Here is a 17,612-nt window from a genome sequence, read left to right on the forward strand (position 1 = left end):
TAGACCGCCCAACCTTACCAGGGACAGTAGCCAACCCCTTTTACAGGAAATTACTAGGGGGTCAAGATATAGGAATGTGTGTAATTGAGGATTTTAATTATAGGAACATAGAGTGGGATACCTTATCAGGAGACCAGGAGGCGCAGGATTTGTTAGATGTGATACAGGATAGTTTCCTTAAGCAGTTAATTAGATCACCAACGAGGAAAGAAAATATTTTGGATTTGTTGTTAACTAATAGAGAGGACATAATAAGCAACATAGAGGTTGGGGATTCATTAGGTAACAGTGATCATAAGGAAATTAGATTTAATATTAAATGGGAGGACAGAGTCAGCAGTAACAACACATTAATACCTGACTTCAGGAAGGCGGACTACGAGGAGTTAAGAAAACAGCTGCAAAGGATTAGGGGAGTAGGGTCAGAAGTAGGTCAGGACCCAGAGCAGGGAGGGGCGTTAATCTCTGGTGAGGTCACTAGTCAGGTCAGTAGCTTGGAGGATGAGTACAGTAGTCTGGTCAGGGAGATTAAACTAGGTCAGCAACAGTTTATACCTCGCAGGAAAGTCAGGTCAACAGGTAATTACCTGCGATGGATGACAGACAGGCTAAAAACTGAAATAGGAAGGAAAAGAGGATTAAATGTTAGAATCAGGAGGGGGGAAACTCACCTAAGGGACAGTTACAACGATTTAGCCAGAACATTTAAGAAAAACACCCGTATAGCAAAACGTAATTATGAGATTAGAATTGCCAGAGAAGCAAAGAGCAATCCAAAGGGTCTTTTCAACTTTATAAGACCAAGGTTAGTGATAAGATAGGGCAGCTTAAGTCAGGAGAATCACTAATAGATACAGATGAGGAAATGAGTGAGGCGTTAAACAGATATTACTTAACTGTATTTACCGAAGAAGGATTAGACGAGATACCTCAGGGAGAACAGATCTACAAGGGAGAAGAGGTAGAAGGATTAACCGACATCAACGTAAGTAGGGAGGTCGTGATTAGACAGACAGATAGACTCAAAATTACTAAGGCGCCAGGGCCAGATGAAATTTTTCCCAGGGTATTAAAATAATGTAAATCTGAAATCAGTGGGCAGTTAACTGAAGTTTTTAGGAAGTCGCTAGACACAGGGGTGGTGTCTGTTTCATGAAGGCAGGCACACGTTATTCAAATATTTAAAAAGGGAGACAAATCTTCTATGCAAAACTATAGGCCGATCAGTTTGACGTCAGTTATAGGTAAAATGCTTGAGTCAGTAATAGCAGATAGTATTAGGGACCATAATTTAATTCACGACTCACAGCATGGGTTTATTAAACGAAAGTCGTGATTACTAATCTTTTATCCTTTTACAACAGAGTATACGAGGCAGCTGACAATGATGAGAGTTACGATGTAGTTTATCTTGATTTTAGTAAGGCCTTCGATAAGGTACCTCACCAGAGACTGTTAAACAAAGTCAGGGCTCATGGAATAGGAGGGAAGGTTTATGATTGGATTAGGGCGTGGATTTGCGACAGGAAACAGAGGGTTACCATTAACGGAAAAAAATCCGAATGGGGTAATGTTACCAGTGGGGTTCCCCAAGGTTCAGTTTCAGGCCCTCTTTTATTCATTATCGACATCAGTGACATAGACAATGGAATAACTAGTGACATAGGTAAATTTTCGGATGACACCAAAATAGGACGCACTATAAGGACAAGGGAGAATGCTAGAGCACTGCAGGAGGATCTCAACAAACTGTCAGCTTGGTCAGAGAAATGGCAGATGAATTTTAATATCACCAAGTTTAGCGTACTAAGTGTAGGAACACGCAACCCATTACACGGGTATAGTTTAGACTCCACAGCGATAGGCAGATCAGAGTGTGAAAGGGATTTGGGAGTGTTAGTGAACTCTGACCTAAAACTAAGGAAGCAATGTATTAATGCGAGGAATAGGGCTAACAGGGTATTAGGCTTTACTAACAGGACGGTAACCAACAAAAGTGCAGAGGTCATCCTCAGACTCTATTTAGTGTTAGTTAGGGCCACACTTAGATTATGCTGCCCAGTTTTGGTGCCCACACTACAGAATGGACATCAACTTGCTAAAATCAGTTCAGAGGCGGACGACCAAGATGATCCAGGGGCTGAGGAACCCCCCATATCAAGATAGGCTGAAACATCTCAACTTCCATTCACTAGAAGGACGAAGAGTGCGGGGAGATCTGATAGAAGTATGCAAATGGGTCAAGGGTTACAACAAAGGCGATATAAGTAAAGTTCTAAGAATTAGCCTGCAGGATAGAACACGCAGTAATGGATTTACATTAGAAAAGTATAGATTTAGGAGAGAAATAGGCAAGCATTGGTTTAGTAATAGGGTGGTGGGGAAATGGAATAGACTAAGCAATCACAGTTAGTGCAGGGACGATAGCTTGTTTTAAGAGTAGATTGGATGGCGGTGGCTGAGTCGTCATAGTAACGGCCCCGTGTTCAGGAGGACGCGAGTTCAATCCCCGCCCGGTGCCACCAAGCTGGGATTTTTTCAGCTGCCGCCGAGTGGCTTAAAACTACCCACATGCTGTCCAGAAGACCACCTATCAACCCGGACTCTAGATTCTAGGATTAAAGATGAGCTCTGGGAGGGCAGCATGAGCCAATGCAAGATGGCGCCACTATAAACACTCGCCTGCGCCAGAACGGGCTGGGCCGACCATCAGGACCCACCGGAAAGAAGCCTTGGACCGACCATCAGGATCCACCGGGAAGAAGCCTACCGGTGCAATAGGCCGCAATGTAAAAAAAAAAAAAAAAAAAAAAAAAAGAAACATGGACGAGGAGTGGTGGTAGTGAGGTGTGGGTGCAGTAAGGTGACAGGGTACTGGAGCGTTCGCCCGGTAAACGAGGATCAAGCCTCTACCTGTAACCCCTGAAACTACACTTCACCCATCGTGAGTAGTGGGGGGGATTCTAGAGCTGCCCTGTGTAGGCCACTCGGGCTCTTGCAGTCTCCCTGTGTTCTTATGTTCTTAAACGGTAAGAATTTTAGTAACAGGCATAGTAAAGTCAGAGGGTGGACGAGTGGGAGGAATATGCCTTGAATCGTCTAGAGTGGGTATGTTTAGAGAAAGTTTGAGCAAAGAGTTCAGACTTAGAGACAGACGTGACAGCTGTGCTTCCATCAGGATTTAAACCCGTCACACCTACCCGAATATGTTCGGCCCATGCGCCACGACCCGATTCGTAAGGGTCATTCGTAATGGTCAGCGAATACATTTGCCGGCATGCCGCCGAGGCTTGACGCGGTTCGGCCGTGTCGGGAGGTGCCCCGAATTTTTAGCGCATGCACTAAAAATTCCTGGCGCGACCCGACTCCGTCAGGAATCGGTTTGCAGTCCGCGCACAGTCCCCGACGACAGCAGGTAGTCGGCATGCAGTCTACGACGAGCCGGCGTACATTCAAGCGTGTCGGTGTGCATTCACAAAAAAAAATAAATAAATAAATAAATAAATAAATAAATAAATAAAATTATCGCCGTCTTGGGTCGAGATCCGAGTTGCCTGGGACTCAGAGGCAAATAGGTCCTCAGACTATTGTTGTTCCCTGTCATGGTCCACGATGGAAAACTGAAGACTGGTGGAGCGCTAGAAGGGCTCTGCTAAAGGTGGAGTGAGCACGTGATGAGAATAAAACCCACTCTTGCAGACTAAAAATGTATATTTACCGAAAGGTTTCGGCGGATACTGCCACCATCTTCAGTGAGGAATGTTCGTACAGAAATAATTTTATACAGGGAAAACGGATAACGGTGCACTCGCCGACCGACCGCCGACTGCCCCAAGAATTCGTGGCGCGGTCTGCCGGAATCGGCAACCAGACGCCGATCCGTCGGCGATGGGCCGGCTCGCGGTCGTCGGGCGAGCGGCGGGCGATCGTGGTCCGGTTGCCGACAGTCTTGGCGTGCTCGTGGCCGGCCAAGAATCGGGGGCAGTCGGCGACAAATCTATTACAACTTAGGTCTTGGCGCGTTCGCCGTTTTGGTCGTGATGGTATGACAGGGGCTTAAGGAGAGATGGTAAGGTGAAGAAGTAAAATTGTTTGAGATATTTTTGGATAGGTGCCAGAAGGGGAGGCGGTGGCCGAGTGGTCAGCGTGCGGGCGTGGTGAACCCGTGGATGTTGAATATATGTAGTCATTATTTAACAGCAGAGAGTGGGAGATAACATTGACCCTGCTGGACACCACTCTTGATAGGTTTAGGGGAAATACAGTGACTGTCTACCACAGCAGAAATAGATCGTCCGGAAAGGAAACTGGAAATGAAAGTAGAGAGAGGGATAGAATCCGCAGGGGGGTAGTTTAGTAAATCAAAGATTTGTGCCAGACACGATCAAAAGCTTTCGAGATGTCTCAGGTAACAGCAAAAGTTTGCCGAAACGGTTATGAGAGGAAGACCAGGAGTCAGTTAGAAAGGCAAGAATTTCGCCAGTAGAACACCATTTGCGAAACCCGTACTGGCGATCAGATAGGTCACAAGTGGATAGATGCTTAAGAATTCCGGTTAAGGATTGATTCAAAACCTTTAGAAAGACAGGAAAGTAGAGCAATAGGACGGTAGTTTGAGGGATTGAGCACTGAAGGATAACATTAGTGACAGATGTCACTCGTAGTAAGGTCGAATAATCACCACTCCCCGTTGTTTTTTCCTCATGTATTTTCACATTAATTTGTCATCTACTTGCAATAACTTATTTTTATTATTTCATGATAGTAAACTGTGTTCAAAGATTTGATTAAGTTGTAAACTGAGAAAAAGGTCATTATCAATGGCAAAGAGATTGGATAAACAAGGTATCTTTTATTCAGAACCCGTGTTGTTAATCCAAAAATAGTGCATGGGATTCTAGAAAAATGCAATTTTTTCTCTATCAATGCTTTCAAGTAGCTTCCTTATATCTGGTTTGACTAATTAGCCTTAGTAATGATAATTATAATAATAATAATAATAATAATAATAATAATAATAATAATAATAATAATAATAATAATAACAATTATAATAAAAAAAAAAAAAATAATAATAATAATAATAATAATAATAATAATAATAATAATAATAATAATAGTGTATTAAAGAGGAGAAACGAAACGGGTGTGTTTGAGACGAGTATATTCCCAACACATCTCAAACACACTCGCGTTTCCTTTCTCCTCCTTCACTCAACTTCTCGAAAATGTCCTTACAATAAAAAAATTAAAAAAAATAATAATAATAATAATAATAATAATAATAATAATAATAATAATAATAATAACAGAAAAATAACAATAATAAATAATAAAAGAACAATACTAGTAATAAGAATAAAAAATTATAACAATAAAAATATTTATAATAATAATAATAATAATAATAATAATAATAATAATAATAATAATAATAATAATAATAATAATAATAATAATAATAATAATAATAATTATGATAATAATAATAATAATAATAATAATAATAATAATAATAATAATAATAATAATAATAATAATAATAATAATAATAATAATAATAATAATAATAATAATAATAATAATAATAATAATAAGACCAATAATCATCATCATCATCATCATCATCATAATAATAATAATAATAATAATAATAATAATAATAATAATAATGATAATAATAATATCATTAATAATAAAAATAATAATAATAATAATAATAATAATGACAATAATAATAATAATAATAATAATAATAATAATAATAATAATAATAATAATAATAATACCAATAATCTTATTAGTAAAACTAATCAATACTAATAATACTAATATATACTAATAATAATGATAGTAATAATATTAATATCAATAATAATAATAGTAATGATAATATCATTAATAAGATAAACATAAAAGAAGACGAGAGATAAAGTAGAAAAAAAAGACATAACAGCCATCAAAGAGGATAACATTTATGATTTTACCATAATAACAACAATAACCCTGAAAATGATGATTATAATAATGATAATAATAATATTTGTAATAATAGCAGAAGTACTAGTAGTAGTAATATTACTATTATTATTATTATTATTATTATTAGTAGTAGTAGTAGTAGTAGTAGTAATAATAATAATTATAATAATAATATTAACAACAATAATATTAACAATAGTAATAATAACAATAATAATAATAATAATAATAATAAAAATAATAATAATAAAAAAATAATAATAATGATAATAATAATAATAATAATAATAATAATAATAATAATAATAATAATAATAATAATAATAACTAGACGCATAGCACACCGCCAAAGATCGTCCTGAAAATTGGTATGTGCATCAACTGTGATCCCATCATATGGAAGCATTTGTTTAGAAATTTGATGAAATTCTATTTTTTCGGAAACTTTGACCTAGGGCGAACTTTTCGAGGTCAAAGTCAAAGGTCAAGGCCAAGGCCATGCAAGGTGCATCATATGGAACAGTAAACCCTACACTATGGACCGGATACTTGCCCCAACCCTATCATTAAGCCGCGAATTTTGGAAAATCAACCGCTTTGGTGCGAATCGCCATAGCTCCCTTATTTCTGAGGCAACAGAAATGTTTTTGGTATCAATCGACGGCAAAATGAAAGGGTTATATATATATATATATATATATATATATATATATATATATATATATATATATATATATATATATTTTTTTTTTTTTTAATAACCGAACGGCCTCAAAAACTGACTCGAAAGGGTAAAAATCGAATACATTCGCAGACAACGACTCTGAAAGAAAAAAAAACTATTTTTTGAGTTCCCAACCCTGAAACCCACTCACTTTTTGAGGATTTAAAAAACCTGATTTAACAAATAATTTAGCCGTACCACTGTGCTTTCCAATATAATGCATAACATTTTCCTACCCCTAGTAGCTTCGTCGCTAGAGTTCGAAACGTAAACGCTTTTGAGAGCGATTTGGACGAACTCCAGACATTTTGCCGTTTTTGTCTAATGTGGCATTGCCTTTCCCTGTAGAAGGCTGTAATTTGGTATGTAGCCCCTCTTGGCAATGTAGTTTGACCAGCTCGAAGGATGTTTTGATAGCTCGATTCCACGTTTGTCGTCGAGCCGTCACAAAATAGCCTGTTTTTCGGCCCTTTTGCCGCGATTTGGACACGCCCTACTTTTTTGCTTATACCTTTTATTTCATTCATTTAGGGCTTTCCATTTTTTTCTGATTATCGATCTGTAATAATAGAGCTTTCATTTGCCACCTACCACGCCTTACTAGCTTCAGTAGTTTTTGCTCGAGCTTGACCAGAAGTCGCGACGAAAAATCACCGAATCTGACTCATTTTACGCGCCTCGACGAAAAACCTTCCTGGCGCCACAAAAATTAATATATCTGCATATCACTATATAAATCAACCTATATTAAGCTTTATAATACATATTTCTAATCTTTTTTTTTTAGTATTCAACCATATTTCTTCCCATTTATGAATAATACATTTAATAATATATATATATATATATATATATATATATATATATATATATATATATATATATATATATATATATATATATATATATATATATATATATATATATATATTATACATGTTATTTCTTATTTTATTTAGTATTCAACTCTATTTCTTCCCATTTAATATATTTAAATATATATATATATATATATATATATATATATATATATATATATATATATATATATATATATATATATATATATATATTTATATATATATATATATATATATATATATATATATATATATATATATATTAAATGTATTATTCATAAATGGGAAGAAATATAGTAGAATACTAAAAAAAAAAAAAAAAGATAAGAAATAACATGTATAATAAGGCTTAATATAGGGTGATTTATATAGTGAAATGATTATATAATAATAGTAACTTTTATATAGATATCCTAAAACGGGTTTAATACAAGATAGTCAACATATTGCAGTCTTCATATATGAATTGTTATGCAGATATATTAATTTTTTGTGGCGTCAGGAAGGTTTTTCGTCGCGGCGCGTGAAATGAGTTAGATTCCGCGAATGTTCGTCGCGACTTTAGGTCAAGCTTAAGCAAAAACTACTGAAGCTAGGAAGGCGTGCTTGGTGGCAAATGAAAGCTCTATTAATACAGATTAATAATCAGAAAAAAACAAATTGGAATGCATTAAAGAAATAAAAAAGTTATAAGCAAAAACTAGGACGTATTCAAATCGCGGCAAAAGGGCCGAAAAACAGGCTATGATGTGACGGCTCGACGACAAACGTGGAATCAAGCTATCAAAACATCCTTCGAGCTGGTCAAACTACATTGCCAAGAGGGACTACATTTTTTTTTTTTTTTTACAGCAGAGAAGTCAGGTCAAGGGCATAAAAAAAGGTAATAAATGTGAAAAAAAGCCCGCTACTCACTGTTCCTATAAAGAGTTAGAGGAGTGGCCGAAAGATAGGTTAATTTCGGGAGGAGAGGTGTCCTGATACATGCCAAATTACAGCCTTCTAGAGGCAATAGCAATGCCACAATAGACAAAAACGGCAAAGTGTCGAGTTCGTCAAAATCGCTCTCAAAAGGGTTTACGTTTTGACTCTAGCGACGAAACTACTGGGAGTAGGGAAATGTGATGCATCATATCGGAAAGCACATTGGAAGGACTAAATTATTTGTCAAATCAGGTTTTTGGAATTCTCAAAAAATGAGTGGGTTCGGGGTCGGGAACCCAAAAATAGTTTTTTTTCAGTCGTTTTTTTTGCGAATTTATTCGATTGTTTACCTTTTCGAGTCGGTTATTGAGCTCCGTCGCTTATTACAAAATATAGCCCTTTCATTTTGCCGTCGACTGATACCAAAAACATTTATGTAGCCTCAGAAATAAGGGAGTTGAGGCTGGTTGGTTGATATATCCTCAAAATTGTGCACATGAGACTGCTCACGAACAAACAAACAAATAAATAAATAAATAAGTAAACATACTGACCGGACCAAAAATATAACCTCACAACTTCGTTGACGGAGGTAATAATATTAAAAGGAATAATAATAATAATAATGATAAAAAATAATAATAATGATAATAATAGTCTAATAATAATAATAATAATAATAATAATAATAATAATAATAATGATGATAATGATAATAATGATAATAATGATGATAATAATGTTAATAATGATAATAATAATAATAATATTGTAAGGAGAAATAATGTAAATAATGATAATGATATAAATAACAACAACAACAACAACAACAATCAAAATAATAATAATAATAATAATAATAATAATAATAATAATAATAATAATAATAATAATAATAATAATAATAATAATAATAATAATAATAATAATAATAATAATCTTAATATCCTAAAATAACCACAAAAATAATAAAAAGTATTAAACATATATTATTATTAATGAAAAAATGACAAAGGAAACAGCTCTAGGGCAAAAAAAAAGAAAAAAAGAAAACAATGAAAACAAGAAACAAATCACTGCACCTATAAAAAAAAAAAAATAAGAGGAGTAACCAAAAGAGGGGTCAATTTCGGGAGGAGAGGTGTCCTGATACTCTCCTCTTGAAAGAGTTCAAGTCGTAGGCAGGAGGAAATACAGATGAAGGAAGATTATTCCAGAGTTTACCAGAGTGAGGGATGAAAGAGTGAAGATGCTGGTTAACTTTTGCATAAGGGATCTGGACAGTATAGTTGAGCTTCAGAAGAAAGTCGAGTGCAGGTGGGCCGCGGGAGGAGGGGAGTCATACAGATCGCAAGTTCAGAAGAGCAGTCAGCGTGAAAATATCGATAGAAGATAGAAAGAGAGGCGACATGGCACCGGATTTTAAGAAGTAGGAGACTGGCGGTAAGAGGAGGGGAGTTAACGAGACGAAGAGTCTTAGGCTATTCGTCTAGCGATCAGATAGAAAGTCAGAAGTAAATAGATGTTTATGAATCTTCCGGTTAAGGATTGATTCAAAAGCTTTAGAAAGACAGGAAAGTAAAGCTATAGGACGGTAGTTTGAGGGATTGGAACGGTCACCTTTCTTAGGCACAGGCTGTATGTAGGCGTACTTCCAACAGGAAGGAAAGGTAGATGTTGAAAGGCAGAGACGAAAGGGTTTGACCAGGCAGAGTGTCAGTAGATAGTAGTTTTTAAAGACAATAGGAGGCACTCCATCAGGTCCATAAGCCTTCCGAGGATTGAGGCCAGAGAGGGCAGAGAAAATATCATTCTTAAGAATTTTATTAACAGGCATAAAGGAGTTAGGGGGGGGATGAGTACGAAGAATAAGCCCTGAATCGTTCAGAGTGGAGTTTTTACAGAAAGTTTGAGCGCAGAGTTCAGCTTTAAAGATAGAAGTGACGGCGGTGCTGCCATCAGGATTAAGAAGAGTGAAAGATGAAGAAATTAAAATGTAGGTGACATTTTTCGCTAGGTGCAAGAAGTGTCTGGAAGAATTAGAAAGAGCAAGGGTGCGGTATTTTCTATTGATGAAATGTTTTTGGTGAGTCGAAGAATTGACTTGGCACGATTCCTGGCAGAAATGTAAGGATCATGATTAGCAGTAGTGCGAAGGCTCTGATACCTTTTGTGAGCTGCCTCTATATCTTTGAGAGCACGAAAACAAGCGTGATTGAACCAAGGCTTTTTAGCATGAGTAGAGAAAATATGTGGAATGTATGCCTCCATTCCAGAGACAATCACCTCGGTGATGCGCCGGGCGACCACAGAGGGGTCTCTTTCCTGGAAGCAGTAGTCATTCCACGGGAAATCGGAAAGGTAGGCTACATCCTCAGGTCGTCCCACCGAGCTGAAGCAAAATGTCAGAAGCACCGCCCCTTCGGTGGGTCCAGAGGCTGTACATAAGCTATAAGACAGAATACAGATATAAGGTTGTGGTCGGAGGAGCCCAACGGAGAGAACAGTTTAACAGAGATTGCTGAAGAATTGGAGGTTAGGAAGAGGTCAAGAATGTTGCGCGTGTGTCCTAGGCGGTCGGGATTACGAGTAGGGTGCTGAACCAACTGCTCTAGATAGAGGAGAGCAAAGTTGAAGGCTTGTACACCATTCTGGTCAGTGAAAGAAAATGAAAGCCAAAGCTAGTGGTGAACATTGAAATTTCCTAGGATGGAAATTTCAGCAAAGGGAGAGTGAGTCAAGATGTGTTCCACTTTGGAGTTCAAGTAGTCAAAAGAATTTTACATAGTTGGTAGAGTTAGGTGAGAGATAAACAGCACAGATGTACTTAGTAATAGAGTGTCACAAGTCCCAGACAGATGGTGAAAAATTCTGAAGATTCAAGATCGTGGGCACGAGAGCAAGTGATGACATTGCGTACGTAGATGCAACACCCAGCTTTGTAATGAAAGCTTCAAAGTTAGGATTGAGATAGTAGGAGGGAACAAAGTAGACATTGCTGTCGAGAGCCCCCGAGACCTCGGTTTCGGTGAGAAAGAGAAGGTGAGGTTTAAAGGAGGGGAGATGGTGTTCCACAGAAGGTAAACTAGAACGAACACCGCGAATGTTGCAGTAGTTTATAAAGAGAATGTTTGGAAAGCTATCAGGACACCTCTCAGGTCGAAAATTAAAATGGGAGTTCGCTCTGGGGGCATTTGTGGTCTCCCCCAGACGGGGACTCCGGGGAATTCTTTTCGTTAACCATTGTGAAAAAATATAAATTTTGGGTAAATGGTGTGTGTTGCGTGTATGTAGTGTGGTGGGGAAAGTAAGAGGATTTTCTTTGAGAGCATTCTGACGTTGACGAGACAATAGTGAAACGGAAAGTGAGGACGCTTCTCGTACATACCTCACCAGGAGAGGCTCACACCCGTTACGGTAGGTGTCTTCCTACCTACTCAGATAGATAATACACTCCTATACCTCGGACGCTCTCCAGTGCTTCGGTTGCTCTGGTAGTTCCCCGTTTAAAGGTATGCCAACACTATCAGTGGTCTTTCAGAGCAGCAAGTTCTTCAAACCGATACGAGACAATCACTGCATCATTTTTTTTTAACCTTCTGCCTAGTACGCCGGTAGGCTTTCTTGATGGAGCCTAATGGTCAGCCCCAACACAAGGTCCTGAGCATATGCCTGGTCCTTCAATTTATCAAGAACCCAAGACGGTTGCACCTTCAGATTTTCTTGGACTTGATGCGAATCCTCAGTTTTGCAACGAGAAGTCTGTGGCGGTCGCAAAAAACTTACCAGTCCGAAAAAAAAACCTATTCAGGATGATCTTCCAACGAATTCTAACAAGGAGATATTCGCTCTCTTTTGTCACAACAACAGCATTGCTATACCAAGTCTAGGGGCGTGACTCGCTTCTCTGGAACCAGGTACTATATACCAAACCTCAGCCTTCTGGACTTTGCAAAGTTTGATGCCAGAGCAATGTGGCCCAACACATACCTCGTAGCCACCTCTCTCTGTGCCAGAAGATGCACTGAAGTCGCCCAAAACAATAAATGTGTCACCCTGGGGGTACTGGTCGACTAGAGTCGAGCTTGGCATAAAAAATAAAAATAAACGCTTTCTCCTGAAGTTTATACATCTCGGTATTTTTATTATTATTATGATTATTATTATTATTATTATTATTATTATTATTATTATTATTATTAATTGTTGTAGTAGTTGTGGTAGTAGTGGTAGTAGTAGTAGTAGTGGTAGTAGGAGTGGTGGTAATAGTAGTAGTAGTAGTAGTAGTAGTAGTAGTAGTAGTAGTAGTTGGTATTATTGTTAGTTATTATTATTATAATTATGATTAATATTATCGTTATTATTAGTACAACTACTAATACTAATACTATTATTAATAATATTATTTTGGCAATATTATCATTATAATTATTATTATCATTAGCATTATTATCACTGCAATTATTATTATCATCATTATCATTATTAATATTAATATTATTATTATGATGGTAATTAAGATGATGATTTTCAATAATACTCTTATAATGATTCTTACTGCAGCTTTACATAATTGAACCAATAACACTAAAGGGAGGTATTGTAGTAGTCTTAGTAGGTAATGTCAAAAATAATAATCTCTATTTTTACAGTTATTGAAATAACCGAGCCAGTATTAAATACGGCGTCTACCACTATCTGCCTCATTCACGTTTGAGGGCGCGTATGCGGTTTTTATATTGGAATTATTTTTTTCGAGTTGTTGAAGTATAAGCATGAAATGATTAATTGATAATTATCTTCTAGATGTAGTTGCATAAATAATAATAATAATACTATTAATAACCAAACTGACAATTATAATAATAGTAAAAATAATACACAATGATAATAATAATAACAATAATAATAATAATGATAATAATAATAATAATAATAATAATAATAATAATAATAATAACTATGAAAATATTAATGATGATAACATTTGATATAATATATACTTTCTAAATTATTAAATGAATGAATAATCTATCTACCAAATTTATGGCATCAATGATATTGATGATAATAATATTATTATTCTGAAGTTAATATTATTATTATATAGTAATAATAATAACAATAATATTTTTTTTATTATTATTGTAACAACAATTACAACAATATTAATAAAAAATAGTAATAATAATATTAGTATTAATAATTATATTTTCAATAATAATTTAAGAAAATAACAATCGTAATAGTAATATTTGAGGTAAAAATATGTTTTTACAATTCACGTTGTATTGTTATTATTCTTATTTCTTATTATCATCATTATTATTTTTATTATTATTATTATTATCATTATTATTATTATTATTATTATTATTATTATTATTAGTAGTAGTAGTAGTCCATTTATTATTATATTTATTAATATCATTATCGTTATCATGAATGTAATTAATATTCCTCTTTTCTATGTTTCCCTTTATCACATAATGTTTATTGATTATAACAAAAATATGCTCAGTGATGTCAATGGTATCAGAAACATTACTAATAATAATGATTATAATGATATAATACCAATAATAACTATAATAATAATAATAATAATAATAATAATAATAATAATAATAATAAAATTAATAATAATAATGTTATAATAATAATGATAATAATAATAATAATAATAATAATAATAATAATAATAATAATAATAATAATATTATTAGTAATAATAATAAAAATATTAATAAAAATAATAATAATAATAATAATAATAATAATAGTAATAATAATAATAATAATAATAATAATAATAATAAATATTACTACTACAACAACAATTACTACTACCATTACTACTACTACTACTACTACTACTAATAATAATAATAATAATAATAATAATAATTATAATTATAATTATAACAATAATAATAATAATAATAATAATAATAATAATAATAATAATAATAATAACAATAATAATAATAATAGTAATAATAACAAAAACAAATCAAAACAACAACTACCAGGAGATGAATAATAATATTATTAATAATGATAATAATAATAATAATAATAATAATAATAATAATAATAATAATAATAGCAGCAACAACAACAACAACAACAACAACAACAACAGTGTTAAAGATCATAATATTAATGATAATAATAAATAATAATTATAATAATATTAATAAATAAAATAATTATAATAATAATAATAATAATGATTAAAATATTACTACTGTCAGAATATTAATAATAAATATTGGTTATAATAAAAATGATAAGAAAAAAAACACTACTTATACTACTTTTGCTACCACGGCCGCAACTATAAATAAAATTCCCCAGCGCCACCGACGGGCTGGGGTCGTCCAAGAGACGCCTGAAGAAAGCGCTATAGGCAGCACCTAAAAAAAAAAAAAACTACTACCACGAATAATAACACTATAACTTCGATAACACACACACTTCGATGACACAGTTGCCACCTTCTTCTACAATAAACTTTCTCGGTCTATCCCTAACTCACAGTCTTAATAGGAAACTTATAATATTATCTCCTCTTGCTAAATAGGTTCCTCAAGGTTAGGCGTTCTGTATCGTCTCCGCCAGTTCTTTTCCCCCTCTCAGATGCTGTCCATACACATGGGTCATGGCTGCCTTCGAATGCCGTATGCATCTCGTGTGAGTGTGTGTGTGTGGGGGGGGGGGGGAGCTTAGCACAAACAGTTCTCATGGACAGAGTGGAGTCAAAGTACCATCGTCTCATTAGCTCTCCCCGGGTACGAAACCTTCCAAAAAAATCGAATGCACAAGAAAGGAGGAGGAGTAATTTGCTACGTAAAAAGTACGCTCCCTGCCATATAAATAGACAAATAGGACGCAGAGAATTACGACTCCGTCTATGTGGAAATAACTGCGAATAATAAGAAACTAACACTTGCGACCGTATACAGGCCTCCAAAACAACAGGCAGCCGACGACACTGCCCTGTACGAAGAGCTTCACTCTTTAACACAAAGTAAAGAAGCAATAATAATTGGGGACTTTAATTGCCCTAACATTGACTGGGGACAATTGACTGGAGATCAAGAGGGTAACAGGCTTATAGAAATGGTGGAGGATTCGTTCCTCACTCAAGTTGTAACTCAACCAACAAGAGAAAACAATCTGCTGGATCTGGTATTAGTAAGCGACCCCGACCTCATTCGCGACTGTGAAGTCGGTGAAAAAATTAACGGTTACGATCACCACTTAATCCGTTTCAATGTCAACATAAGTCACAAACTCGTAGACAATCCGTCAGTGATACCAGACTACAAAAAAGCAAATTTCAACCTAGCCCGTGAGCTGCTTCCCTCTGCGACCTGGGACCAACTTCACCTCACCGACAATACAATCGACAACGTGTGGAACAACTTCAAAGATAAGCTTTTGGGAGTAGAAAAGGCTACAGTGCCTACGAAACCCAGGCGAGTAAATGGTGCCGTAGATCCACCGTGGATGACCAGAGAAATAAAAAGGGCGGTAAACTTAAAAAAAAGGAATTATAACCTAATGAAAGAGAATGACACGGCCGAAGCCCGTACTCAGTACCACAACAGCCTCAGAGCTTGTCGCACCATTATTCGGAACTTAGTAAACGCAACTACGAAAAACAAATAGCGCGTGACATCAAGACAAACTCAAAAAAATTCTTCACATACATCAGATCGAAAAAGAAAGTAAAATCCAACATTGGTCCCCTGACAGATGAGACTGGAGCTGTAACTCAGGACAGTAAACAGATGGCCAGAATCCTCAACAGTAACTTCGCATCCGTATTCACAGTCGAGGAAATCGAAACCACGCCCGAGAGCCCTGACCCGCCGAGGGGAATCACGCCTCTGAAAATTGACTCAATATGCGACCAAGAAGTGAAAGAGTATTTGGATAAACTCGACACGAACAAGTCAACAGAACCTGACGGTTTGTCCCCGCGGTTATTAAAAGAGTTTAAACAACAAATACTTCAGCCACTCACTAACATATTCAACCAGTCTGTTCAATTGAAAAAGGTCCCGGAAGACTGGAAGATGGCGAACGTAACACCGATTTTCAAAAAAGGAGACAAAAGCGTTGCATTAAACTACAGGCTCATTAGTTTGACATCAGTGGCAGGAAAAATACTCGGAAAGATTATTAGAGACAAACTTGTTAAGGTTCTAGAAGACAATAATGTAATCTCCGACACCCAGCATGGCTTCAGAAACAAGCGCTCCTGCCTAACGAATTTATTAGACTTCTTCCAAGGTATATATAAGAACTGGGATGCCCACATCCCCAGTGATGTTATATACCTGGACTTTCAGAAAGCCTTCGACAAGGTACCGCACGAGCGACTCCTTAAGAAACTGCACTCGGCGGGCATTGGAGCCAATCTGATCGCGTGGATAAGAGATTGGCTCACCGACAGAAAACAACGAGTACTACTCAACGGACAGCCTTCCGATTGGCTTCCAGTCACTAGTGGAGTTCCTCAAGGGTCAGTGCTGGGACCCATTCTCTTCATCATATATATCAACGACCTCGAATCAGGACTGAAATCCACAATATCGAAATTTGCTGATGACACCAAGGTGGGGGGAAAGGCCCTCACAAAGACCGACTGCGAAATCATTCAGAAAGACCTCAATCACATTATCGAATGGTCGGAAAAATGGCAAATGTCCTTTAATGTTGACAAATGCAAAGTCATGCACATTGGGTCCAGAAATAGTAACCACACATACATCATGAATGGGAGACCTCTGCAAGCGATGCAGGAGGAAAAGGATCTTGGAGTCACTATCAGCAGTGACCTGAAACACGCGAATCACTGTAAGAAAGCATACAACAAGGCCAACACTATGCTCGGGTTCATAGCGAGGAACTTCGAGTGTAAAACGCCAGACGTGATGCTATTCTTGTATAATTCCATGGTAAGACCGCACCTCGAGTATGCAGTACAGTTCTGATCTCCTAATTACAGAAAGGACATTGATTTACTGGAAAGGATTCAACGACGCGCCACGAAAATTATACCAACCTTAAGGGCTCAACCGCACGAGGAACGACTCAAGCGACTCAAT

This window comes from Eriocheir sinensis, chromosome 26, assembly GCF_024679095.1.
Source record: "Eriocheir sinensis breed Jianghai 21 chromosome 26, ASM2467909v1, whole genome shotgun sequence".
Lineage (NCBI taxonomy): Eukaryota > Metazoa > Arthropoda > Malacostraca > Decapoda > Varunidae > Eriocheir > Eriocheir sinensis.